The sequence below is a fragment of the Alligator mississippiensis genome, chromosome 10 (assembly GCF_030867095.1).
Source record: "Alligator mississippiensis isolate rAllMis1 chromosome 10, rAllMis1, whole genome shotgun sequence".
In the NCBI taxonomy this organism is placed as follows: domain Eukaryota; kingdom Metazoa; phylum Chordata; order Crocodylia; family Alligatoridae; genus Alligator; species Alligator mississippiensis.
In genome coordinates, this window is record NC_081833.1 from 59,072,058 (window position 1) to 59,097,394 (window position 25,337).

Below are 25,337 nucleotides of genomic sequence, written 5' to 3' on the forward strand. Positions count from 1 at the left end.
TGAGCACTGTTGCATGTGTTTTGCTGCACTCTTATTTTTTAACACCACAACCAAAACACTTACAGACAGGTCCCTTCTGTTTGAAGCCCAGAGGATAACATGGTACTGAAGCATAAATAAAGAGTGCCACTAGCAAGGAGTAACTGGCAGCAGACAAAGCCCAAGCCAGCAAACTGTCACGATTACTCTGGAGGGTTTATAAGCCTTATCAAATCTGTGCTAGCTAATTCACTTGCAGAGGTGTACTGATAACACTGCTTCTTTTTTCTTCTTGCTTTTATTATGAGCAGAAAGATAGACAGGTCCTAAGGACAGATCCTTTCACAGTTCCCATCTCTTCCGCTAGCATATGCCCTTCTACTTTTCACAGATTACTAGGTTAAACTATGGATGCCTTTGAGCCAGGAGCATTTATTGAAATAAAAACCAATATATTTCCCAATAAAGCTTCCTCCCCTCCCTTCTAACACTTACATTGTGGTTAGAAGCAACACTTAAAAATATATACAGCTTCAATCTGTTGTTTCTAGTCACACTTTATTTGTAAGTGGCTGTTTTTTCCCCTCCCAATAAACTTCATGCTAAAGTTATCACTTTTGCACGCAGCCAGAGGGAATACATATAAGAGAATAGGGTGTGTGTATAGGGGGGAGCTTAGTTTAGATGTAGCTTTTTGCATATAATTATAACCATGATAGTTTATCAACATCTATTGTTGAACAACAACTGCTATTAATCTAAATGACATGAATTAATACCGCCTGCTGTAAATGCATGAAAAGTTTGGTTTGCATTTTTAACCGGAGCTTTTCAACCATCCGCTGCTGGCTGCAGGTAGGTCCACAGATTCCCATACTTTGCCACTTCATAAATCTAGTGCTTGTAATTATGCCTCTGGGGTGGCTAGGTTTCCACAAGAAATATCCCAGTTTCCCTTTGGGTTTGTTGCCTTACACTGTCATTTTGGCTGTTATTCCTCCATGTTTGGTTCATCTTTTTTTGAATGCTTCTTCAAAGTCTTCCAATCGTCCTCCTAATGAACGCTATGCATAGAGGGCCTTTAGAATCTGAGAAGATGTGGGCAAATTCTAAAGATATTAAAAAAATTATGTGGAATATTTAAAACACACTCCCATAAATCATGTGTGAAAACCTGTTAATTTGTTTAGCGCCTGGTCTATATTACTGGACTGTTTTTAAGTGAAGTAGATTGACTTCACCTTCTTTTTAAAAGAAACCTCTCTAAGTTGAATTTTCCTTCTCTCTGTCCTGAATTATCATTCTCTCCTTCTGTGTCAGGGAAGAGGACTGGGTAACCCTATAATGGAGAGACCTAAGTAGGGAAGAAATACTCAGAGAAAGGCCATCTAGTTGACCTAGTCAAGTAGACTTCTCCACAGACAGCCAAAATCTATTTAACTCAACAACCAAAATCTTACTTGCCTGAAAATGGCAGGTGACAACATTAAATGCAGAGCACCTAGAGCATAGGCACCGACAGCATAGGTTCAAGCCCATTATTCTGGTTTTTAGTGGCCCTAATTACCAGTAGGTGGACTGACTAAAATACGAGTCTGCTTTCAGAGCATGAAATTCTGCCCACTTTATATTCCATGAAGATCCAATAATTTCCACAAGGATACATCAGCTGGAATTCAGGACAAAACTGAGCTCAATATTTTTTCCTAAGGAATCGTTTTCAGCCAAACAAAAATGTATAAGTCAATTGTCACAAAACATTGTATGAAAGTAATTATCTGTTTTTTAAAAAGCCACCTAATTGTTACAAACTTATTGTGTAAATATTTTGCCAATTTACCATATAATTAGACGCACACAAGTCATCAACATTTAAGATTTTTTTTACCAGTGAATTAAATCCTGTGCATATATTACACCGTGCATAAAAAAAAGAACTGTAGGAATCTCCTTTCAGAACAATTCACAATCATTCAGGTGTTATGGAGGGAAATGTATTGTCACTGTACGATTTTATTACTAAGTGAAACTCCTTGAAGGTTTCTAGACATGAAACTAAAGTCACCTATTTCAAGTTCATATGTAGAAATAAAACTCCAATAAACAAGAAAGTCATAAATACACAACTGTTAATTTAAACAATCTTCCTTAATTTGGGGACAGACTCTTAAATGATCTAAAACATTTAGCATTTACAAAAGTGTACTATCTTTTTTATATCATACCATTACTGCAACAAACCATATGTGCTCTGTGATTTTCAGGTTAAAAAAAAAGAATGTGCTAACTTACAGTTAAAAGTATACCATTCTGTATAATCTGTCTTTGTAACCACCAGAAATTGGCACTATAGTTAAAAAAGAAAAAAGGCTGATACTTTGTGTGACTGAACACATAAAAATTGCATTCATTTTTGCCCAAACTAATTATTTTACCTGTGTGAAACACCTCTATCATTTTCACTGCTGGGATGTCACAGGTGGTAAGTAATGCTGCTACCTTACAGACAAGAAGCAAACAGTACAATAAATATATAAGCAATGCTTTTCACACAGTATTGTTTCATGTATGATAAAATTTTATATCATAAAAATATTACCTTAAACATTAATGTAAAAGACACCTTACCCTGTTAGTTACAAGGCTAGTTCTGAAGGCCTAATAGCAAAGACGACAAATTACACAAATGAGAACTGGAGTAAGAGAAGACCCTAAAATCAGAAGCCATTTAGTTACATTAAAAGAGGTATTATGATTTTAGACAAAGCATTTATGAAGTCTGTTTCAGGAACAAATGATAAGAAACTGAAACACCCAACATTAATTAGCACTTTTGAAAATCTGGGCCAGTACATATTAGGTTCGGTACAGTGTAAGGGTGCCTTAAGCAGTAGCATGAGTCATAAAAATAATAGGCTGGGGCTTTAGAAATCAAAAGGAAGCTTAATATGGGAAGAGATGTTATCAGAAGATAAAAGACTTCAAGACCAGCATTATCCATGGAGTTGTCCTGGAGCTGGTTGAAGGCTATTTTTTGAATTCTTGGTGAGCTGGGTCTTCCACTTGAATTTAACAGTAAAGCCAAAAATAAATAAATAAATAAATAAATAAAGCCTTCCAGTCAGCCCTGTGGAGAGTCAGAGGCTCACAGCATTTAAAATATGCCCCTGCATATTAAGGCCTGAGCTCAGCTCTATAGTTTGACTTGTAGCAGATGGGACTTACAATAATAAAACCAGTAAAATGCAAAAGCATATAGCTGTCCAACTATTTAGAATTAAAAAAGGCACGTGTTCATAGTTTTAAGAAATTATTTTATTTTTACCAATTTACAGTTGAAAGACATTGGATAACATCTGTAGTCACCAAAGATACATCAGCAGAGAGAAACAAGTGTATATGAATGTCACTGTCATTACTAGAGAAAGCAGCGTGTAAAAACTGCAAATCTAACTGAGAGAGAGCATATGGACATGAAATATCATGGCATCCAGAATGGAACTCCAAGGAATACTACTAATATGCTACCAAAAATAGAGGAAACAAATGAAATAAAAGATAAGATTTAAGCTTTTCAAAGACGGAGCCAGGATACACTGTACTGAGACTTTCAAAGTATTTCAACCGTGGTGAGAAAGGGTGTGTATGTGTGTGCTTGTGTGCATGCATGCATGCATGCATGCGTGTGTGTGTGTGTGTGTGTGTGCGCGCGCGCGCACAAAGCAGGATCCAATAGAATTCACATGATGGCTCGGCAGAGAAAGCAAAGAGAAGTTCAATACAAGGTTTTGGTTAAAGCAACTAAGTGTGGCACTGATCTTGAAAACTTTTGAGACAGCAGTTGAAACTTTTCAGACATGGCAATTCGATGAGGACAGAATTGCAAAGTGAAGTGTCTAGGCTTTCTCAAGAGATCTGGCAAGCAAACCTTATTTAGGGATGAGTTCAAAATTGGGCAATTCTCCAAGGAAAAAGGATGCCCCCCTCACCCTCAAAGTAGCCTTTATATGAATGAGTGGAAAACACATTCACAAACAAAAAGTAAATGCTTCCCTTTTTGCAGTTGTTTCTATCACACTACTAGCTGCACTGTTTGACACCATACCCTATATTGCTTCTAGAGCAGGGGCGGGCAATTATTTTGGGCAGAGGGCCGCTTCCTGAGTTTTGGCAAGCCATTGAGGACCACAAGGCTAGCCCCGCTCCTTGACAGATGCCCCGTGCTCTGGTTGCCATCTTGGGGCCAGAAGTCATGCCCCCTAACCCCTTACCTTTGTCACCAGATATCCCTCCCCTTGCCACCCGGAAGTCCTTCTTTCAGCAAGGGTGTTTGCCATTTTGGAACCAGAAAAATACCAATTTATATTCTAAAAATGAAACATCTACTACAACATTTATTAATTTCATTTCAAAAAATATTTTGTCCTGATTTATATGTGTTTGGTAGTGTACATAGAGGTGGTAGTATAATAGCTTAAAATTAAATCTTACTCTTGTATATTATGGGTGGGTGGGGTGTCGGGGAGGGTGTAGGCGTGCGGGGGGGGTTGTGGGTGTATGTATGTGGGGTGGAGGCAAATGTGGGTGTCTGTGTGGATGTGTGGGGTGTAGGTGGGTATGTGGTTTGTGGGGGACTGTGAATGTGTGGGGGGAGAGTGGCTGAGGAGGGTTGTGGCAAGTGTGGAGGGGGAGGGTTTCCCCACAGCACCCCCTACCTTGTGGCAGGCAGAGCACCTGCCAGCATGTCTCCAAGCCTGGGTGCAGGTCCTATCCTCCTACTCACTGCCACTTCCCCCTCCAATCTGCCTCTGCTGCCCTTCTCCTGCCACTTCCCCAACCCCCCCCTCCCCCACCACCACATCCCAGCTGCATGGCCAAGACTGCAGGATGCAGCAGGAACCGGACTGGCCTGGCCAGCACTGCACAGAGCCAACCAAGAATCATGGTGGCCAGGCTGGTTCCTGTTGAGTCCTGCAGCCAGGAACCACGTGGTGCCAGAGCGGTGGAAGCTAGAGGCAGGAAAGCAGGAAATGGCTGTGGGAGGCAGCGAGGCAGTGGCAGTGAGCAGGCGTGCGGAGTGCAGCAACAGCTGGGCAAGAGTGCAGGGCCCACACTGATGCACCAGGGCCAGCGCTGATGGGGGGCCAAGGGTAGGGCACAGGCTGGCAGGGGCTCTATGGAGCTGGGCTGGGCTGCACCAGCCATGGGAACAGGGAGTCAGCTTGGCTCCATAGAGCCCCGGCAAACCCAGGGCCCACGCTCCTGCTGCCCCCTCTGAGTCCTGCCAGTGCTGGCCCTGGGACACACACAGGCCCACCCAGCTGTTGCTGCACTCCACACACCCGCTTGCTGCCCCTTCCCCCTGCCTTCTGCACCCATTTCTCCACTCTCTCCCTCCCCTCACCCCACCTGCCAGCTGCTCCAGCACCACGTGGTTTCCTGCAACACTGGGATTGCAGGAGTCATCCCAGCTCAGCCCTGAGGGCTGGAGTGATTGCCTGCAGTCCTTTCCTGCCTCCCTCCCCCACCCCCCAACTCTTATCCAAATTTCCCTTTGGCATAGGGAGGCAGGAACAGCCCCAGGGTTGGAGGAAGAAGCTTCCAGCTGGGGGTGGCAGGGGCAGGGGCTGGGGCTGGGCTGGGCCGGCCTTGCTGCTGTGGCTGTTTAGTCCTGCCACTGGTCCCCTGGGTCCTACTGCCAGTGGCTCCTGTCATCTTTGACAGGCTGCCAGGGGTAGATAAATATTAATTTTCTAAATTTTTAGGGGCCCCATGAGCTGGACAGAATGGCCTGGCAGGCTGGATCCAGCTTGCAGGCTGTATTTTGCCTGCTCCTGCTCTAGAATCACCACATGCTGACAGTCCATGGCGGCCACAGACACAGTCAAGTCTGCAGTCATCTGTGAGACCTGTAATTATATAATTACAAGGCAATTTCTACCCCAGGACATATGCCCATGGACCCTAATGAAAGTAGGGCTAAGCCAAGGACAGAACTGAGCTCCCACATCTGATTTTTGTTTATTTAAAAATTCTCCTAAACCGCATTTCACACCAAGTGCCAGAATGTGAAGAGACCTGTTGAAAGAATATGCATGCACTTTAACATATGGCTCCCTGAAGGTCTAGTCCTAATGCTGAAAGCAGATTCAGCAGAAAGTTGAATAGTATTGTATTTATTCTCATAGCACATGTACCTTTTCCCCAAAAATCAGCCCTTTAAAATTGGGGTGTGTGGTGTAAGCAGAGCAGCTGAATTTCTTCACTGGAATAGAAGCATAAGGATGTTGTGTTGCAGAATGTCTGCCAGCTTCTCTTGCTGGCAGCAAGTAGGAAGGGTAAAGTCCTACTGTTAACCCACAGACGCTCTCAGCTTGCTGACTGAGAGAGACTCTGGAAACCATTTTGCAACACAAGCTCTCCAGGAAATAGCCAACTCTACGCCTTAACTCTAGAAAAGTGCATTTTTCTCCATTCTGCTTTCTAAAAACAAGGTGCATGCCTTGTTTGAGGGTGTGCAATATGGGAGAAAATAAGGAGTTTTGCTATTTTCTGTAAACTATGGGCCAAATCCGATCTTGTTTAATCAAGGAAAAGCACTGAATTAAAATCTTTGCTAGAACTAAAGATTCCCACTTTATAACCCTCCTAAGAATACTTCCCAATCCCAAATGTACACCTTTCTGGACCACTTGTTAGCTAATCTTACAAGCAAATATATTTTTCTGCATTGAGTCGCATCAAACTGAAGTCCATGGCTCACACAGGCAGGATCACGAGACAATACAAAATAAATTTGTGGTTTCAAAGTGCTCTTGAAAAGCATCTACCACCTACCATTGACAACCACCCACCTGTTGCTGGCAACTTTTTCCCCTATTTTGGCTATTTGCCAGTTCTAAATTATTTTTCTTAGAAAGCTCTTTTCAGAACAGCACCACAAGTAAAGTTTAAAAAGTGAAAGGTCTTTGTATAGTATGTAAATGTATATTAAAGAATAAAATATTAATAATAATGAAATAGCTATTAAAAACTAGGAATATTCCATTGTATTACTTACTTTAAATACCTCTATTGCATCAATCACTAATCAACATTACAAACAGAAATTGGAAGTTATTAGACACTGTATTGTTTTGAGAATCAAATGCTTTTTGAATTGATGACTAAAATCAGGGAAAATCACTGAAGCAATGAAAAACCAAAAAAATTAAGTATAGTATGGCACATACAGAAACTCCCTGCAAGGAAGGCAAAAATTAAGACTTAAAATAATTGGGATGCACACACTTAACAGGGTGTTTTTTTTCCTTTTCCCAAAGAGGAAAGATGTTTTGAATTGTGTACATATAAAGTTGTTTCTTCAGTGCAGGCCCCAAGTGTGTTTAATGGTTTTTGCTAAATATGATTGAAAGAAAACCATGCCTGAGGGAAATGATCCTTTGTTGGATATGTACAAGGGTTGAAAAAGCTTGGTCAATGAATGACCACAGCATATGAATCTAAAACTAATCTCAAAGAGCCTGAGGCTACCTAAAGCTAACATAGTCAAGTAGTCATTTTTCCATGTGCTTTGAGCTAAATACACTGTCTATAAAAGACTCCCTGTACACCTTAGAAAGGGTATTTTGGTTTTTTTATATTAAAAAGGAAAAGAAATATGTTTTTAACCAAATAAATATTTGCTATATTTTTCACAGAACAACAAACTAAAAAGCAATAGGACAGACACTCCTTTATTCACCACAACTTGATTAGGTTACTGAAACACGGCTCACTCTTCCAAGATGTTGAGCATCTTAAGCAAATCACTAAAGCATTTGCTATACTGTGAGCTTGTAAGCAACCACACTGAAGTGAACTGGATTTCTTTGGGATACTTAATATTATATATTAAGTATATATGCTTACCTTTATATACTTAAAGGTAAGCATATGATTACTTGTTTTAAGTGGATCAGGGCCAAAGCATTCATCACATTACCAGATCATGTCCGGTGCTAACCAGTATTTTCCAGAGATATGTTGAGAAGAAAACAAGGCTTTCAAATGCAGTATAAAGTCTATCTCAACCATGCAGTTGGGATATCACCCACAACAACCCTTGCCTTTTAGAATAGTTAAGTAGTTTAGTTTTATTTATAAAAAGTAAATTGATTTATTTCCAAAGGTGATGACTGATCCACTTTCATCTAACCCGGGAGGGGCTAAGCACTTTTGAAAATCAGTGCTTTTCATATGAAATAAGTACTTTTGAAATTTTTTTTTAACACTGTTTTGAAAAAAAAAACCAGGCACTTATGAAAATTTTCATTGCCCTGCATTCTTGCATACTGGCTTTTATCCCATCCAAGAGAGCACAAACCAGCTGCAGACTTTCCCTCTGCCTGAAGAAGGGAGTTTGTACCCAAAAGTTTGCAAAGAACAATTTTTCCAACTATTTAAGTTGGTCTAATAACATATCACATTTACCCAAAGAACCTTGTTTGTTTGAAAATCAGAACATTTAAGCCCTGCTATTGAGACTCTGGCTAAAAATGTGTATAGACCCACTCTTGTATTTCTTGAACAACTGAAACTCCCACCGAAGCTAGTGGGCATAATTCTGATTTTGTTCACGCTGGTGTAAATCTGAGGTAAGCCTACTTACTTCAAAGGAGTTACTAAACTTCTGCAAGTAACAATATCATTTGGCTCAATCAGAACTTGGCCAAATTCAAACTTTATATAGAATTTTACACTAATGCTATATATTTCTATGAGTCAAACATATTTTCTGAGACTTTGTCGTGTTTTAATGAGTTCATTTTAATTAATTTTATGTTTCTGCTATATCCTCACATTCCTCTTTTCTCCAGCTTCTTTAGATAAGGTTTTTCCTTAACTTTTCTTCTAATTCTTGTTCATCGTACTGATTCAGTACCAGAAACCTGAGACAAGAAAGTTTGGATGGGTCTCCCCAGTTTCTAGCCAGGCTTTAACTAGAATCCAAAGACTGGCCAAAAATACATCAGCTCTCTGGTCAGAAAAGTGGATGCCCTCGGCCTTCAATAAATCAAGTGCCAAATATACCATATATCATTCAGTGCAACATGTTTTATAGGTTTTTAAAAATCTTCCCTGTTCCCAAAGGTTCACAGATACCCTGATGGTGTCAAGATGTAGGACCCTGATAGCTTCCTGCTATTTCCCATGCTAAAACTTTTCAGACCAGGAAAAAAGGTCTAGATCAGATCTAAATTTCAACCCTCTGAGAAAACCCCAAATTGTTTTCATACATGTATGGCAACTGCTTCAGACAGTGGCCTTCTGGCTGTCAGAGAGTGCACAGGGGGCATCAGCTGGTACTAGATGATTCCCCTCTTACCGACTAGCTCAGAATTTCCTCGCCTCTAAGGCTGAGCTGTGCCCTTCCAAGGGAAGTTGCTGCCTCCTGCAGTCTCTATACGCTACACTTTGCATGCAGATCCAAACACTGTTCTCAAGACCCATTCCTCCAAGAGCCTGCCTACAAGCTCGAGCTATATTTCCCATCCTCCTGTTCATTCCTATCCCAGCTCCAATGGAAGGGGACCCTCAGAAGGAGCCACTAATCTTTTTTCTCCCCCTGTCCAGACAAAACTGCCATTTTTGAAGCTGCAGGGCTCACATTCTATAGCTATAAACTAATTGTAGATGAGTCTGTAGCAAGAAACCACTTGTCTTGTAAAGTAAATCTTCCCTGGCTATAGCAAGCCTTTGTAAAAATAAATCTATTTTTCTTTTGCACTAACTGGAATTTCAGCTAATATAGTAGACTGAATTTCTTGAATGACTAACTCTAACAACAGACTAAGTTCCATTACCATATTTTGCAAGAAGACTACACCACAGGGAAGACCTACTGTGCAAACAAAGGCTACATGTGGTGTAAGAGAATCTGTATGAAAAATATTAAGTCCCCTGTGTACCAGGGGATGTGCAATTTTCATTGCGCTCTGAGAGATACTTGTATGGCCCTGTTGGTTGTATTGATCACAATGGGTCTTTCCTAATAGAGTTACAAGACATTTTAAGTTGCAGACTTGGAAGCCTATGGGAAATAGGATCCAATCATCTGCTGCTCTGTTTCTGTAAGGCCAGCTCAGCCTTGCTCTTACTACTCTGTTGGGTTTTAAACATAATACCAGCACATCTATGTCTAAGCAGCTGCAAACAAAAATGGCAGTGGCACAGCTTATGGATTTCAATGAAACAAGAATGAAACTTTTTTTTTTTTTTATAGTTCACAAATATTCATTTAATTTTTTTCTTATTATTTTTTATTCCTGTGGGATCACACATATGGATTCCAGCAATGCTGGAAGTGAGAAATACAGGTAGAAACATTTAGCAGTATTTATATTCCTCTACAATTTTGATAGACACTTTAATTAATATATAAACAATACACAAAAAGGATTTTTATGTCAAATTGAGACACAGTATTGGAGTCTGCATAGAAAAACTGTTACTTCAGCTAAGAATCCAAGTGGATAGATAAGCATCCATAATTTGGTACTCATCTGACTTAATCCATACCTATGAAACTTTTGAGATTTGCTCACCACCTATCCTCTATTAGTCTTATGTTAAGAAGGGAAAGCTTAAAAGTCAAAGCAATGCACACATTCTGTTTGCTTGCTTTTAAACATTTTCCCCAAAAGCAGAAAAATATATGTAAGCAAAAGTGACCTTACACAATCCACCATCACAATCTGCTTCGACGTGAAAAATAAAAAACCCTTTTTTCATAAAGGATTGAAAACTGCAGGATAAAACCAGATGACTAGCAAAATTCCTATAGAAAAAGAAAGAGAAGGGATGCAGTTTGTGATAAGTAAAGAGAATATCAGTGAACTTTTGACTAATCTGAATGAAGTTGAGTCAGCAACACCTGATGAAATTCCCTGAGGGTGCTGATGAAATTAGCTGAACAAATCTCAGAGCCACTGGCAATAATATTTGCAGACTTCTTGGATGGTGTGTGAAGTCTCATAGGACTGAAGCAAAGCTAACATAAGCCTATCTTTCAAAAAGTGGGGGGAAAGGAGGACTTTTTATGATCAGGGAAGTATAGACTGGTCAGCTTGATTTCAATACCTAAGAACCTACCACAGCAAATTAAAAAAGATTCAGTTTGAACTATCCAAACACTTTAGAACATTGGGAGAAAGGGACAAGTGCTGCTTTTCTCTTTCCAAAAGCTGAGTTTTAGTAGTTTGTATGATGCACATATTTTGGGGGCTCTGTTTACCACCCTGTTGCCATCAACACCATTGCTCGTTGGTGCTCCACATCCATAGAACATCACAAATGAAATAAGACCGAGACCCAGAGAGGCAGTCTGACTTGCCTACCGCTATACACTGTGGATGTGTTAGAAAGAACCTGGGGCTCTTAACTTCTAGACTAGTATCCCACCCAGCCACCAAACTTCTCGCCTGCCTATAAATTCTGTTATATGCAAACACCGAGAATAATATCATTCCAGAATTAACAAGACACTTAAGTGCTTGATTTTACCTTTGAAATCCCTTTGCCCTAAGTTAGATCCAAATATTGTATTATATTTTATACTGGTCTTCTGTAGAATTAACATGCCTTAATTTAAAAGCCTATGGGCCAAAATGTGCTCTCAGTTACATCACTGCAATTAAGCCAGTGAGGTTTACCAGTGTGCTAGAAAATAGAATTTCCCTGGCATATATTCCACTCAATAATATATCATCTAAAAAGACCATACAGAAAAGGGGGAAAAATGTGCATCATTCCAAACTGAAAGAGAATGAAATGCAGCACAGAAGAACGCAGAAACATTTAACAGCCCAAAGAGGATGATATGGTCCATGAAGACCTGCCCTCATAACCTCAGGAAATACAAATCAATCTGTGTTTCATCATCTGAAACTTGAACTTCTAGCTAGTAGCTCTATCCTATTCTCCCTTCCTTCTTCAAAAAGTCCTTCTTGAACTGATTTACACTATTTGCTTCTGCTGCTGACTTCGGCAGTTTGTTCCAGACCATATTTCAACTACCCTTTGTGTAAAGCTGTTCTGTCTGAATATATCGGAGTCCCTAAATTCTAGTACACATATTGGAGTGGTTACAAAAGTAATTTTAGTGTGGTTGGCTGCTAGCCTAGCCTACCCCCGTCCCCCCCGCCCCTCCCCCATCTCTAATAGTTAATTCTTTGGCGTCTCAGACAAGGATGCCATAAAGAGAGGCTGTTCTATCCAAATACCAAGACAGACAACCAACTCGAATTGCTTCAGACTTCATGGAAAATATATGTCCAAGGCATTTGTGGTCACTTTAGTCAGTGTATCAAAGGCAAAAGAAATACTGAAAGAGGCCACTTTTTCACCCAGGGAAGGGGGCCAAGATGAGGGCATGAAAAAGATGGGCAAATACCACCAAGAAGTATTTAGAAACGAATGTTTAATAAAAACTGTGAAAAAACTTCCCTGGTATTCAAAGACCCAACTTATTTGCTTTCCACAAACATTTTTATGAGTAATTCTTAGAAAAACTATTCATGAAAAGAAAAAATTGCTACAAATAATCTTGCACCAGAAGGTTTCATGTGGTCATCTTGAAAGCAGAAGCAATACCATATAATTTAGAGTTCCAATCATACAGCATGAATAATGAATATTGGAAACAGTACTCACAGCAAACAGTTGGCAAGCAATCCATAAGGCTGAAATATGTTGGTATAAACCCTTCGTTAAATAATTTTGAATAGGCAGATTAGTGAAAACTGAACTTTACTCACAACTTAAATTTTGAACAGAAAAGAGGACTAAATTAATTGAAGAAATTGTTCACCGCCGAGTTCACCTTGTTCTCAGGGCCAGGCAGACGCAATGTAAGGTGATTGGAAAAATGCCTGTAAATGAAGATGGGCTTTCAATTTTCTGAATGAAACAACTGGTGCCGCCTCTGGTTGGTCTGAAAAGACAAATATACCATTTGGGATTTTGACCCCTGCATTTGCTCACTTGTGTCATTTGTAAAGAACTGTGTAAAATCCAGTACTGTGTTTGGGCAAAGGTCAGGAAACACACAGACAATGTATCCAGTGTGTTTTAATTTTCAACTAAGGTGAGAATTTTCCAGGCATATCCATTAGGAAAAATTTTGAACATTTAGAAAGCTGCTCATGTCTGGAAAACTATTTCTCACATATTTTAAGGGGGAAGGGCAAGTGAGGCAGGGAGGGCAAGAGGACAGACAACATTACTTGCAATATTTGTAAATCATATACATTATTTTAAAGAAGAATAATTAGGGGGAAATAAATGATATGTGGCATTCATTCCTTGGCTATCCAGGGTTGGGTGATGCTTTATACACAGAAAGTTAAAAGACTAGAAATGCCTTGCAAAACACTGAATTTAATGAATGTCTTCTGTTTTGTTACCAATTTACCTATATCATCTTCTCTTACTAATTTATGGAGAGAAGTCTATTAATCATCACATACTGAGAAAGAAAATTGCATGTTCAGCACAAACATAAATTATCAACCTAAACTCAAATTCTCTCACAGGATCTGTAAAGCTAAAACTTTTGAATAGCTCTGATAGAACAAATGGACAAGAAAAGACAATGCATCTTTTGAAATACAAACCTGAAAAGATGTTATGCTCAATTACCCTGACAAAAGATTTGGAACCCAACAATATCCCCTGTGGAATACCACTGCTAAACAAGAATGCTAAATCAAAAGCTCAAAGTTAAGCAAGAATAATATAGTATAAGCTACATTAAACGTTTGTCAGCCATAGAGCTAGAATCCACTTGGATGTTTACTAAATACTGATTTTTGTCTTCACTGAAATACATCCTCCTGAGGTCTCTTATGAAAGGTAGTTTCAAATAGGCACCACGAGAAAGTACACTCAGTAGTAAATACTTAATGGCATGGTTTGTTCTGTATACAACTGAGTCACCTGGTTGGCATGGAGGACTGGAATGGGAGATGCTAAAGTCTACCAATAAAGAAAAATGTGATATTCATATTCAGACAACACATTAACCAGTGAATGACGTGGTGGGAGGACACTGGAATAAGATACTACCCACAGTAGGAGTAGATTTAAATGGATTTGAGGTTTAACTGCTATTCCTTCACCTCAATGAGGCCTTCCACCAGGCTACTGGGATGATTGCTGTGGGATTGATAATCTTAGTTTATATTCCAGCCTTAAAGAGAACACTTAATACTTTTATTTCTTAGCCTCTAGGTACAGCAGGGATGGGTCTCCAGCCAGACTTCCAGGTGTTCAGAGGACAACATGTGAGCTGAAGTTTCCAACTGCAAGGGAGCAGAGAAAAGTTGGAAAGTCCCAGTCTTCTGATGCAGGAGCAAGGGAAAAGGTGGGAGAGAAGCAGTACTTTCAGCCTGCTATTTACAACAGAGCCCACTCTTCCATTATGGTACATTTTTGGGAGGGGGGTACTACAACCTGTATCATTTGGGAGGCTTCTGCACAGTCATCGATGCTGAGTAACTCCGTATGGAATGCAGATTGCTTCAGAGGGAAGGGAATGATGTTGCCAAAAAAGCACTAAGAACAGAACTCCAATTTAGACCAGTCAGCTCGTATTATCCTCATGATGGCAAGTTCTTGACTAGGTACCAATTTTTGACTGTACAAAAGGGTCATCTTTCTGAATTTCAGGCCTCAGGCTCAGAGCTGCCATGCAAGCAGCCATGGCAGGCACAGGCCCAAAAGCATCAGTCTATAGCTGTTGGATGCTAGAAAGGTTCAGATGCTGTGAAAGTATAAAACTAGATGGCTTAAAGGCAGAACGAAAGGACTAAGGGGAAGTCAGGGAAACCGTAGCATAATTTTAGATTTAGTTTCCTAAATTCTAGGGTCTCCTGAGCCTACATGAGATTTGTGTCCACAGAAGAGGGACCAGAATGCAAGATTTGGTGGTGCCCTTTCAGAGCTGCAAGCAAGGTAGCTTTATCTCTGAGAAAGGTGGTGTTCTGCTATATTCTTGTCCCTGTCAGCCACCAGCTGGAATGTAGTGGCAAACACTCAGATTAATTTGCTGACTGATGCTAAAAATTAATATGCAATTCAAGAGAACAATAAAGAAAGAGAAACATAGGGCATTATCCCAGAGAGTAATGCTGAATATATCAATAACAAAACAAAAATAATAATGGTACAAAATATGAGTTGAGTTTCTACTCATAGGTCTTTGTCTATCCTGGGTCCTGATGGAAACTTGCTCTCAATATCAGTATGATATCTGCTGTGAATAGAGGATAGTACAGTAAATTAATTCATCACTCCAAATCATGGCTAATTATCAAGTTTTGACCAATTATCAAGAGTTGATAAGGGAGGTAGGAGATATTGGCAGGCAAATAGAACAAGAAATAATTAAACCATTGTGACAAATGATCCTATAGGCAAACTAAGCAGAGATTGAAGTACATAGTCTTAGTGTCCTGAACTCTGTACCATAATTCTAATCGTGCAACTGGTCTAGTAAAAGGTATCACCAAGAGAGATCCTTGCCTGTACTGTAATTATGAAACCCAGTCCTCTCCAAAAAAAATTTCTGAGACCCCTACCATACAGCATATATTTCTAGTTACCAATTTGAATGAATGTGTTTTTTTCTTTGTTTATAAATCTTCAGGCTGCTTCCTTTTGGGGCCTTGATTGCTTATTGCATGATGGCAGGACTGAAGATTTGAATAAGAAACTCTTTCCTTCCTGCCACAGCAGAAGAAGCACGCTTGAGTTTAGTGTGAAATGCAAAACTATAGGCATAAGCCCATCAAATTAAGAGCATCAAACTTCAAATGTTAAATAGCAATTGTATTGCCTCCCCCTCAAAAATAAACATGCCTTCAACATTAGCAAAGGTTAATAGACAAATAAACAGCAATGATTGACAAATACATCCTAAAAATCAGTGCTACAGTAAACTATCACTGACATAACATCAACTGGTGATATTATAAAGGTTGAAAGTACATCATGGAAGATGAACATAAATTCTGAGAGAAATAACAGCAGAATTTGTAGTCTGGCAGCATTTGCACACAATATTTTGTCCAACAGTAAGGTAACTGTACAGGGCTTAAAATGAACCAAATTCCTACAAACACCATGGACTGCCCACAGGGAGAAAGCACGCTTGTGTATCCTAGAACTTTTTCTAAAAGTTCTCGAAGGAAATAAATACAGTATTAAAATCAGGTCAAATATATTACAGCCAATTACTCAAAGCAATATTTTTTTCTAAAGAGCTTTGTTTACATAGTGACATTGGAAAGGTCTCAAATTTACACACACATTTTAGCGAGATGAATTTTGCAGGAATTAACCCTTTCATGCAATGACCTAGTTTGAGAAATGTCTTTATTTCAGCTTTTATAGTGTAGTCACTGTCTCCTTGATGGTTGCAGTGCTATGAGCCGCTTTCTCCTTCTCTGCCTACAAAACAATCATTCTAAAGAACTTTTTCTTTTCCCCAGCTTCTTCCCCCCGGTTGCTTCTAATACCCTGGCTCCACGTTCCAACAAGTGCGTATAGTTACCAAGAAACTTCCACAAGATACTCTCCCAAGATGAGTTAGAAGGTTTCTACTAAACTACACTGGGCACTGAGGACTAAAGGAGAACTAGCTGGAAGAGATTTAGAAGAAGGTACTGATAGAGGTCATTAGGGGATCTGAAATAATCTTTTACCAGAGGGACACCAAGCACGAGGACTTTGCATATGTGTTTTGAAGATTTTGACGCTGAAGAGGACCCAGTATTACTATACCAGCTACAGCAGCTCCCAGCTAGAGGCCCTCCCCCTCAAAAAACACTATCTCAATGTATATGTATGGTATGTGCAAGGAAGAAGAAATAGGAGAGGAGATGGAGAGAAGACTCTCTCTCTCTCCCTCATTCTTACACGCAGATGCACACACACTTTTTGCTGATTGCTGTCATGACACTTTTTCTCCTGGATTTAACTATTATCCCTCTGAGCTCTTCATTGAATCCCACTAAATTCCTTTTTCATCTCAGTTAGCCAAACATTTTAAAGCTTTAATAATTTCAGAACCATCAATATCCCATTCTAAATAGCTTTAAACTCCTGCATGCTTACCGTTTTTTATTCAGTACACCTCATTTTTCCATAACAGCCTCCTCCCTCCCAGAATATGCCTCCAGGGTGCCCTTAAAGCAGTGGTTTCCAACCCATACCTCCTGGGGAACATATTGCCCATGAGACCTTCCAGCATTGCTCATGACCACAAGGAGTTAAAAAGTTAAAACCATGAATGACAGAGAGCAAAGTATGTTGTTACCTTCAGCACCTCACTTTGCCCACACTATTGCCCACAGTTTAGGGACTACTGTCTTGGGACCGCTGTGCTTCTTTTCAGTTCCGAACAGCTTTGCCTTTCAGTCTCACATAACCTGTCCCTCAATCTCTCTTTGTTCAATCAGAAACTAAGCAGGCTGTCAATAAGGCATAATGGGCATTTATACACATGGTCTGGAAGCGGGGGGAGCTTTAATTAGAGCAGGTCCAAGACCCACTGTAATGAAAGATGCTTCCAGAGCATCTTGTGTATCAGCGTCCCTGTGGTTAAAAATGGCAGTGGGGGCACTTTAACTAAAGCTCAACGACCAAGCTTTAGTTAAAGCACCCCTGCTGCCATTTTTAACCACAGGGACGCCAACGCACAAGATGCTGAAGTCTGCTGGAGTGTGGTAATTACCACGCTCCAGCAGACTTGATTAATCTGTAATTACACCGTGTCAGAGCAGTCTCACTGCTCGTATATAGGCACCCACTGGGTACATCTACATGTGCACTTTACTGCAGAGTTGACTAATTAGTTCCGCAGTAAAGTATCACAGTCTACACGTACACCAGCATTAGGGTACAGTAAATTAACTCCGCCATAGGAGTCCTCAACAGTACTATCCTCTGGTGGAGTAATTTAGTGCACTGAAATGCACGTTTAGACTGTGACAGGGGCTAGCTGGGGCACAAGGATGCTAAAGTGTGAGGGTTGCCTGTCGCCTAGCCCTGCACTGTAGCACCCTCATGCCCTAGCCAGCCCCTCCACCTCCCAATGCCACCACCCAGAGCCCAGGGCTGACCCTCCATTCCCCTGCTGGCCTGGGGCTGCTTCACCCCAGCTCAGACTGTTGCAGTCCTGGACTCACGTATAAACCCTGCACCCAGGAGCGACTGACTCTGGTGTGAACTGCACCAGAGTTTATTGCATTGCACTAATAGCACATGTAAATGCACCCAATAAGGAGGGAATTAATGGCTCTGGGTCATATTACTTTAAGGTTTTATTTTTTAATATAACTTTCACATTCACATCTCTCAAGATGGGCATTCTGAAATAAATCAAATGTACAAAAGTACCTGATCCAAGTTCTGTTCTCTATGGGGATCCAAAGTCGCCAAAACACAGGAATGCTATATTACTTCTATATAAAGGCAGAGTAATGTCCAAAACTCTTGTGTGCTATGGAGGAGAGTTCATCACGTCTCCCCATCTGAAAATACAGAAGGAAGAATTATGAGTAAGTTGGGTCATCTGCAGCAGGTCAACAAATAGGGCAGATTTATTCTGTTAGGCCAAAGCTATAGAAGCTGGACCCTAATCTATACAGCTCAATTGTATGCAGCAACCTGCCTTACTGCAGCCAAATGGTATGGGACAAAGCTCTTGTCCTTTTATTTTGCCTTGCAGGATTTGATCAGGTTCAAATCTGATTGCTTAAATCATATACTTGATCAACCAGGTTTTAGGCTTCTAAGGACTGGATTTGGCATCCAAATTAGCACACGACAGAGGAAGATAAATTTGACAATTCAGCTTAGTGATTGTAATCATCATGGCTGCTGTAAAGAAATGGCAGTGAGTGAAAGGAATAGAAGGAAAAGGGGATATTTGGATATATCTATGGCCAAATTGCAACAATGGATAAAAGCATCTGTTGTGCAATGCCTTGTCATGATCCAATGCTAGGGCTCCTAAGGTTGCAGAACTGGTAATCTGGCCCATTAGGCAAAACAACTGAAGGCTCTAACCAACACAGCTATAGTAGCTGCATGAAGGAGGTCCCATGAATGTGAACTATTTTTGATATTTAATAAATTTAGGGCCCATGAAGGAAAAAAAAACTGAGTGCTTTCCTCCTTCAATTTATCCCTTTATACTCTTTAGAGTTCAGTCCTCCAGCTAATTAAAAGGAAATCCAACAGTCAAAATGTGAAAGTTCATTGTGAACCAATAAAATCAGATATTGTAGCCCAGTATATGAATGGTCCAAACCACTTCACTTTACAATATTGTGAACCAGGGCCAGTTCTACAGAACGTAACAATGACTTGCCAGACACAGCAATGACTCAGGTAATTTTTCAACAATATTGTTTCTACTTGTTATCCATCACGCACCAGCCATTGGACTACATTTTGCTATTTCCTACAAAAGAAACCACCATACTTTGAAAGAATCCCAGTGCTCCAAATATCTGAATGCTAAACATCATATTTATTCAACATTGGCTTTTAAGTTATACTATGGAAAGTAGAGAATAGGTTCAGACCTTTGCAAATTATTCTAGGATCAGTGCAACATCTTTTGCCAGCCACAACATAAAAACAAGGCAAGATAAACATGATTGACATGCTATAATATGAAAAACTGCCATTACATTTAATGTCTTTCTAACAAAGAATATTGCCTTTATTATGATGAATAAATTTGCAAATTTAACATCCATCAGACATTAGACTTTATTTTTCTGTATAAAATAAATATGGCTGAAGTATAAGATTATGACTCCACCATTATTGTGTAATACCATTTAATGTACACTGATTCCTTCTATCCTGATATCATAAACCTGGAGGGAAGAATTGTCACATTACTGCAAAACAGTTGTGCATTGTACGTGAAGACAACATAGGTGGACTTCCTTGTGAAACTGCTGGGTTTTATCACTGTTTAATGATTTGTTGCACTATTTATAGGATAAACAATAAATCTAACATGATTCATCATCTTACCCAATAAATCATGTGACAAATCATTAAGCAGAGTGATAAAATCAAGTGTTTTAGAAATAAGTTAATCTATGATGCCAATGTGTAAACTAAACAGTTGCTTAAAAACCCTATTTACTAATCATTTTTACATAAAGAAAGATTGATGATTATGTAGATTAAATGTGTACTTATTCCTAATAACACAAGATAATCACATGTTCTGTGTTGGTCTGCTTACAAAGAAAAAGATAACAAAAAATCCACTATGAAAATAGTATCATTTTGGTTATGTTTGTACATTCCTCAACGTTTCCCTGCACTACTTTCATTTTTAAGTCTGCATTTGGTTTGGGTGAAGAAATAGTTAATTAAATGTGTGCCACAAGGTTGTTGAACAGAGATTATATTTTAGCTATAAATTCTGTAATATCCTAATTAACACTTTCATTAAGACTTGATAGCTGGTTCTAATGCTTCTTCATTCTTCAGTCTGAATATAACCCTGTACTCTTTCTCATTTGTGACAACTGTGTTTATAGCTTCTCTACCCATAGAGCTGTGTGGCACTTTGAATTATACTCAAGAGTATATGGGCATCACGTCACATTTGTGTGCCTGATATCATACATGACTAGCTGCGCTCCAGCCAGGGTCCTTAATGTACATTCCACAGATGGACTACCCTCTGAATGCTTAGCCAGATATTAAGTTAAATCTTTTTGGAGTCAAGCTTGTTTCACATCAGTTATACAAACATATTGGTTCCTTTAAAAGGACAAAATGCATTGAGAGTAAGAAAGGAATCTAGGTCGGAAATCTAGGAAAATCATTTTAAATTTCTGTTTAGCCTTTAAATCTAAGAATCTCTACTTCAGGAACTATTGTGATATTAGGTGTTTTTGTTTTGTTTTTTATTACAATAAGGATAGATAACTGAGCAACATTTGAGGAGAAATACATAAGCTGCATAGCTGGCTTACCCATGGAAGAAATGTAACCAACAGGGAAAGCATTTCCTTTTCACTTTCTGCTTTGTATTAAAATGTAACAAAGGTAATGAGATAGTGGCACACCAGCATGATATTTTCTAGGCCAGGCTTTTTTCTCAAAAAGAAAGAAAAGGTTAATATTTGAATACTTCTGTCTGTCTGTGTCCGTCTGTCATGATGAGACTGTGCCATACAAACTGTACCCTCTTGATAAAGCATTTTCCTCCTTCTAGAGCAATAATAAAAGCATCTATAATTAAGGCTGTGGCCAACTGTTAACATATCAAATAGAATCTGGTGAACAACACCCTCCAAGGTTGCAGAGTAGGCTGGGGAGAGGGCAAGGCTGAGACTGGGCTGGTGACTGTGGCAGAAACTGCAGGGAGCACAGACAAGGGATGGGGGTGGAATTATTTTCCTTTCTCAAATCTCAATCTACAATAGACATTTTATAAAAATATCAAAGATTAAATGGGTGGAAGTGGGGAGCAATTCATGTCCTTTGTGTGTGCCAGATAGGAAATAAAAGCACACCGGAATCATATATCTGCAGTTCTGTGTTGCTGCCGTTAAAAAAAAAAAAAGCTTTATTTTCCTCTACTTTTTGGTAAGGACATTTGGACCCCCTTCTATGCTTTACAGTTATTATACAATTCACTGGTTAACTGCACAATTACATGTGCAAAGTTGTCCTATCATGCCATAAAAAGGTGGAAATTGCATACATGTACAATTACATAAAATTGCATACGTGTGCAATTACAGCTACATGTGCAAAGTACCTATCATGCCATAAAAAGGTCCAACCAGCTATAAAGTTAGACTTTGAAAATGTGTACTAACTTTACAGCTGGTTGCTACCCAGCTTTAATTTGCACGTGTAGGTTTTCCCCTGCAGCTTTCCTGTCAGCTGGCCAGGTTCCCAGCCACGGGGGTGTACCATGTGCAGGCAGGGCTCCTAGCCGCAGGGGTATACCACGCACAGCTAGGGCTGGAAGTACCATAGCTGTAGATGCTGGGTCCCAACAGCTGTGAGATGCTGAGCTGCCTGTGCAACTCTGGGCCCTGGAAGACACAGGATGCTACTGTGATCTCCCAGTCACAGGGGTGCCCCACACCCCCAGGGCTGGGAGACTGCAGCTGCTGTGATCTCCTAGCTTTGGGGGTATGTGGGGAACTCCACCACAGCTGTAGTTTCCCAGTCATGAGGATACATGGAGTGCCCTTGCAGCAGCTGTGGTCTCCTAGCTGAGGGGGCTATCAGCTGCAAGAGCCATCTTCTTGCTGGTGCAGGGGGAGCCCAATCCCAGGCTCCCCCTGCACTATAGATATAGATATAGATATGCTGGTTAGTCTTTAAGATGCAAATCCACTCTGCCTTCTACTTGATTTTGGACTATCCATACTTGGCTATCCATATTTCCTGGTTCTCTGACAGACGGACAGAGCTCTGTCTGGAGCTGTCTGGGCTCCTTTCTGCACTTTCCTTGCTGCAGAGGTCCTCGAGGCATTGTTCCAAGTCCTGTGTTCCTGGTGTTTCATTTCCCAAATTTTGGCATGCAGCTTTTAAAAAGAGACTGACCATGTCCTCCCACTCCACCCAGCCGGCTTAACACTCATATGTTCTCTTCTAACACGGAGTCCCCTGCACGTTGTGTACCAACCCAGAGGTACTCACTCTCTCAAGAGAAAGATCTATTGATGCCTTTAAAGTGATCTATATCTACCTTTTGCTTCTATAATTCTCTCTCCTCCTTGCTGTCTCTCTATTTTACCCTTTCCCCTCTCTGAACATTTTTCTCTCTGGCTTCCCTCCTTCTCTCTATATTTCTCTCTCTTCCCTCCATTTCTCTCCAGCTCCTCTCCCCTGCACCCCTTCCCTTTCTCTTTCATCCTCTTTCATTTCTATTTATTACCCTCCTCTCCAAAACTGGCCTGTTAACCAAGTAAAGCAGATAAAATGCTGATCACCACAGGCAAGCAAAATGATTATCTCCTTGTCTACACTACAATTCTCAAGCAAGTTAGTTGCAGTGTTAAAACCCAGTCACATTTGTGAGTGCTGAAAAGCCCTAAGGGTTTTCTGGTGTCTCTTTAACAGCTCTTTCTGCTATCCTCCAATATCTCTACTGTCCTCATCAATTGTATATCTTTTACTGCAGCATCTGACACAGCAAACTGCTACAGGAAACGGATTAGGCCACCAACAGCACCAGCTGCCCATTGCAAGGGTAAGTCTGGCCTGAGCCTTTGTACTAGGTTCAACAATGAGGGTTGACCCTCCATGACTTCCCACAAATGTACTCTCACATATCACTTCTTCCTAAGTAACTCCCCCTCTGCTCCCTGCTCCCCACCCACTTGAAGAGCTTCTTTGTTATCCTGCAAGGATCTCTCTTTTCCTGCTCTGACAGATCTCCACAGGATACAAATAACTACCACTGACTTCAATGAAAGTTAGGAACTCGTGCCACACAGGGAGTGTAGCTACAACAGTATCAGGTATCAAGGCAGTAAAGTAGAGGTAGGGGGTCCAGAAGGTCTCATTCATTACAAAAGGTCCTCTGAAGCACTAACAGTTATTGCCTCCTATCTACATGCTAAAATCCTCTAATGCAGCACTTTTTCTCTCTCCTCTTATTAGCCTAATTTTCTTTCATCTCTGTGAAGATCTGATGACTTGACAAAGACTCTCTGGGTCTTGAACTCATGAAACTTGGGGAAATGTTCCAAATACACAGATCTGTCTGATAGAGGATATGTGTTCATTCTCCATTTTGGCAGAAGCAGGTAACTCTTGGACACATCTGCTCAAAGCAGGTGTTCCTAAAGTCTGCTAACTCAGTTTTTAACTCTCATCCGTGTAGCAATAGAGCAGGCACGCTCAGAGTCATGTGGTGTGAGTACAAATAGAGCTACGCACCCTATAACATACCCAGGGTAAGGATGCTTTGAAGGAAGCCACTAATTATGCTGATAAACTCAGGATTTCAAGATTCACTGAGCAATGAACAGATTCCACTTCAAAATGAACTTTTAAAGGTATTCTCATCTGGAAAGCTATGCAGGCATCCACATTTACAAACATAACATCCCAATCCCCTGCCACATGCAGAGTATCCATTGGCTTCAACGGAAGCTCTGTCTCTGATTATATTCAGGAACAGGCATATTTTATACATCAGCATTGATATGTTTTTCCTGCCAGTATGTAATCCAGATATTTTCAAAGCAATAATCAGGTCACGGGAGAACTACATGGCTAAAACTCTGATCAACAGTTTGAAAATCTGTGCCTCAGTGTTGTGCAGCTAGTTTCAATGTCTGGAATGAAGGGTTCTTGTCTAAAATAACATTGTAAATTATTTTAAAAATAGGGTAGTTAAATAAAATCAAAGTAAATGACTAGGGTTTTTTTTTTCTTTTTTTTTAACATATTTTAAACAGAAAAAAGCTGCCATATTTTCTGTGGGCTTGAAAGCTTATGTTAAGTTTCCAAATAAGTCAATTCTATAAAGATAACATCTTTTTTTAAAAAAATGTGTTGCTAGCTAATATTGTACAAAGCAAATTATTCTTAATAAAAATGTAAATTATGTCCTTTGTTTGGCTGAAAAAAATAGATATGGAAGTATTTATAAGGACAGGGTTTTCAAAGGCCTTCAGGGTTAGATGTTCAAGCTGTACCCACAGTTAAGGGCAAATATTCAGTACCCAAAATTAAAGCCAGAACATCTACAATCTTAAATTGAGGGTCCTAAATAAAGACAAGATATGTAAAAGTCCCCCAGCGGCCAGGTGTTCCCACTGCTGATGGGTGGCTAATGTTTAAAAAGAGGTCAGCACTCAAAATGCTGATCTCTTTTGAAAAAGTTGGTCCTTTTTTTTTTTTTTTTTTGGTTCCTCGATAGGAACTGACCTCTTTGGAAAATCTAATCCCAACTGTAGGTGCTGAGTTGTTTTGAAAATCTGGACTGTAACTATTAGTGTTATAATCATGCCAGATTTATTGACTTTCATTCAGCAGTTCCATGAGGGACAGTCCCACTGCAGCACACACAGTACTTGCATTTAATATGAAACTGTTATTTTGTTTTGGTTCACATGCAACTTCATTTTTGTAACTACCTTGTTACACATCTGACAGGTATTGTATGCACAGGGGGACCCGAATCATTTTCGCACACATAGAAAAAGCTAGTTTCAGACAAACATTGAATGGAAATTGAATTGAGGGATAAGCATAGTCTCCGGTTTACTGACCCGTTAGTCTGTTCATTACTGATAGAGGTA

General features: G+C 40.0%; 1 long non-coding RNA gene across 1 annotated transcript in view; it reads right to left on the reverse strand.

Moving 5' to 3' along the window:
• The window catches only part of LOC109284480 (uncharacterized), a 282,527-nt gene that overhangs the window by 44,698 nt on the left and 212,492 nt on the right, over positions 1 to 25,337 (reverse strand). The window contains exon 13 of the long non-coding RNA XR_009455286.1: positions 18,421 to 18,554. This is a non-coding gene — a long non-coding RNA (uncharacterized LOC109284480). The remainder of the gene's footprint in view (positions 1 to 18,420; positions 18,555 to 25,337) is intronic.